The 3692-nt window shown below is 37.3% G+C and overlaps 2 long non-coding RNA genes across 2 annotated transcripts; both read left to right on the top strand.

Annotated features, from left to right (window-relative positions):
• On the top strand, window positions 2246–2906 carry LOC109836049. Its single transcript, XR_002245802.1, has 3 exons — window positions 2246–2294; window positions 2411–2694; window positions 2787–2906. It is a non-coding gene; the product is annotated as an uncharacterized LOC109836049 (long non-coding RNA).
• Window positions 3045–3372, top strand: LOC109837068. The gene is made up of 3 exons (XR_002246167.1): window positions 3045–3101; window positions 3187–3274; window positions 3361–3372. It is a non-coding gene; the product is annotated as an uncharacterized LOC109837068 (long non-coding RNA).

The raw sequence follows: 3692 nt of genomic DNA, 5'->3' as shown, positions 1-3692 counted from the left end.
CCGCCTGCCTTTCCCAACGAAAAAAAAGATTTATTCGATGCCTCTTATCTCCGGAGATCGCCGCCCACGCTAAGCCCCCGAGCCCTCGCCCGCGCTCAGCCCTCTTGCCCTCGCCCTCGCCCTCGAGATCAACCGCGCTCACCACAGTCGTCTCCTCTTCTGCATCGGATCACGCTGCCGCTCAGCTTCGCCGCCTTCCGCCCACGCTCACCACCGCCGCTGTAGTCAGGTCTGAGCCCTCCACATCCCTCACCATCGCTCCCTTTGAATTCCGGTGATTTTTTTATTTTGTATGTTATTTTTTTTATCAAATTGAATTATACGCCCCCAGCAAAGATCCCAGTTTCCACCTTTTGCTTTCGTGCGTGCAAGATAATGAATGTGCAATCGAAATAATTGCTATGTCATAAAGCACACTTACAGACATGAGCGACAGGCCCACACCAAATAATGATAGGGAAATATGCAGATTATTTGAAATAAAAGTAAAGGTGCAAGTATAAGCATCCATATATCTAATGAACATTTACGGATATTATTCAGCGAGAGGATTTCGCCGTAAATTTATGTAAAAAGGGCACAAGCAATGCTGACAATATTCTATGTCTGAATGATATTGTATAGAGGAACCACCAACAACATTGTGAATTCATATCTCGAAGATAATAAAGATAACAATGCGTGCAACAAAACATGCACATCAGACACTATTGTTAAGTGTAATAAAGTTTGAACAAAAGAAATCTTATGTTTTTAACACGTAGTTATATTCGATACATCGACAGGTTTGTTTTCTCTCTTTTCAGTATACGCACGCTCAGCGTCGCTACTGTAGCTCGCACTCGCCCTCGACATCCCCTCGTTTGGACTTCGCTTCGACCTCTTCATCAGCCCTCATGACTTCGAACAAATTGAAAGCGTCAACGCCTTCGATTTCTTCAAAATCAAAGCCTTCCTCTTCTAAATGCAATAATCCTCTTACGTCGTAAGTAAATTTTTGTATGAGATATAATGTTTGTTTTAATATGCGTCGAAAGTTGAAATTGATGTCTCCGCCTACTGATGTATTTGTCAACAAGTCATTGCTTGATGAGATATATCATCTTGCATGTTTTGTTCCCCCTCTCCAAATCTGTTATGTATTATGTAGTTGCTTGATGAGTCATTGCTTGTTTGTTTAGATATAATGTTAGTGTTTATATGCGTGTTTTTTGGCAAGTAATATATCCTTAGCTATACTTAATTTTCCCAATTATATTTATTTTTAACCTTCTAAATTATAATTCTCTTGTAGGGCTATGATAACACAATTAAGAATTCCATCCAATATTTGTTTTTTTGAAATTTAATTGATAAGCTTATAGTATTGGATGAAAGGCATACGAAATCTCTTGAGACGACACATTTTCACAACTTTCTCCGGATACCGACATCATTGAACAATGAGCAAATAGCAATTGAATGCTTGATTCAAAAATTTAATCCTGATAAATGCTCATTTTTGATTGGCAATAAAGAATGTGTATTTGGTATAGAGGATATTCACCGAATTACCGGTTTACCAAAGGAGGGAATTCCAATAAAAATGAGTGGAACGGCGGCTAATACAATCTACACCCAAATTGTAAAGAATTATAAGACACTCAAGCAGAAGAAAGGTAGTCGGAGTAAAGGCAAGAAGAAAGTCGATGATGAAAAGAAGGCGGTGATTTGGGGGAAGCGCGATAGAATGGCTGAGATTATTGTAGAAATGGCTAATAAAGACCCTGTAACTTGTGTGAAACTTATTGTGGCTTTCATTATCGGCTTCATATTATGCCCGCGGACATGTAGGACATGTCCTTTGTGGGCGTTTCGATATGCAGAGCAGTTGTCCACTTTGAATAAATATAATTGGTGTCATGCGGTGTTTACTTTTCTATGCAAAGAGATGAATAAGGCGAAGAAGTCTCTTAGTATGAGGAACTTAGGGGAGCGTTCATACGCTGGTTACATGGGTGGTTTTTCCTCCGTATTACTGGTGAGTTGCATGAGAATTACTTTGTAAAAATATTTTTGACAATGGTTATTGTTTATGCACATTCTAATATATAGATTTTTTGTAGGTTTGGTTTTATGAAATAGTGGGAGAATTAGAGTATACTTCAGATATTGAGGGGCTACCGCTGATATTTTGTGTTAAGAATACCGGAAAGTGGAGGAGGACTACCATGAACAAATTATTCAGAGATCCAAAGTTTTTTATAGATATTGGCCAAAAGAATACTCCTCTTATTCATAGGGCATCGCCAGAAGTTTGTTCACATCTTTGCTCTAATAGTTCACTATTTTTATGTTCCTTTCTTTTTTTAATATCTTTATCTATAACTACAATATGAGTACTAATGCTTGTATATTTTTTGTGTTATAGGAATCACGGAAAGCTGAATTGATTGCAATAATTGCTAGGAAGACTGCCGAGTTGAATGAGCTCACTGCTGAATTACGAGAATTAGAAGAGCGTGGTGCTAGAGGCATAAAAAAGAACAAGGAGAAAGAGGATACGGTAACTGCTAATGCAGAGAATAAAAGCAAAGAGGATACAAAAGCTAATGATAATGAGAATGTGGAAGAGAAAGTGATAGAGGATAATGAAACCCACTTCAAGGAAAATATAGAAGAAGAAAATGAGAAAGTCGATATTGAACATGAATTGTGAGTTTCTATTCTCTTAGTTTTTTCTTTTTTAACTTTTTGTATAATGTTTGTGTATCTCTTTGTTAATTATATGCATTTCAACTCCTTAGAGATTTTTCTCAAAATGAGGAAGGTGGTAATGATAATAAGAGGGAAACCCCATCCATCAAACGGGCTGTCAGAAAGAGGAAGAGGAAGGATGGACCCTTTGTCACTTCACCCTATTTGCGTCTAGATCTACCCAAAGAAGTCACAAAGAAGAAACGTGTTATCCAGATCTTGGATAGTCCTGAGGGGACTCCTAAAAAGAAGTGCATAAATGAAGAAGGCTTCATACCTAGATCTCGCAGCTATCCAGGAAAGACATTGGTCTCTGATTATGAGGACAAAGTAATAGACAACTTTCTACAACTGAAAATGACCAGGTAACTGTTAAGGACTTATTCTAATAATAATTCTTTAAATTAACTTAATTTTAGTCACAATTTTCTCACACTTACTTGCATATAGTGATACATACGTTTGGAAGTGTGCCGAAGCAAGTGTATCTCGCTTAGATGCTTATAGACTTTTAACAGGAGGTGAACTCAGTGACGATGTAGGTGATAAATTGTGTCATGGTTGGTGGTTGATGTTGTATATATTAGTTATAAATATTTCACTCATTAATGGTAATTTTTGTAGGTCATCGATGCAATTGTTATTCGACTTTGTTATAAGATTGAGACAACTAATAGTTATGATCGAAAAATACATGGTACGAGACCTTGGCTTGCAGTAAGTATATCCCTGTTTTTTCATTGGATGTTGGTATTTATTATTATGTTTCCTTTACATGGTTTACATTGATGCCTCTTTGTAGCAAGCATTTCTGAAAGGAACTATTGAAATGATGGCAAAACGAATGAAGGAAAATGTTTCTCAGCAGAAGTTTTGTGAGTGTGAAAGAATTTTAATTCCAATTGTCAGCTCCGAACATTGGCACATGGTAGAGTTAGTGAGGGAGGAGAAAAAAT

Source organism: Asparagus officinalis, chromosome 4, assembly GCF_001876935.1.
Source record: "Asparagus officinalis chromosome 4, Aspof.V1, whole genome shotgun sequence".
Lineage (NCBI taxonomy): Eukaryota > Viridiplantae > Streptophyta > Magnoliopsida > Asparagales > Asparagaceae > Asparagus > Asparagus officinalis.
Note: the sequence above shows the minus strand (reverse complement) of the source record. Positions and strands in the feature narration are given on the sequence as shown.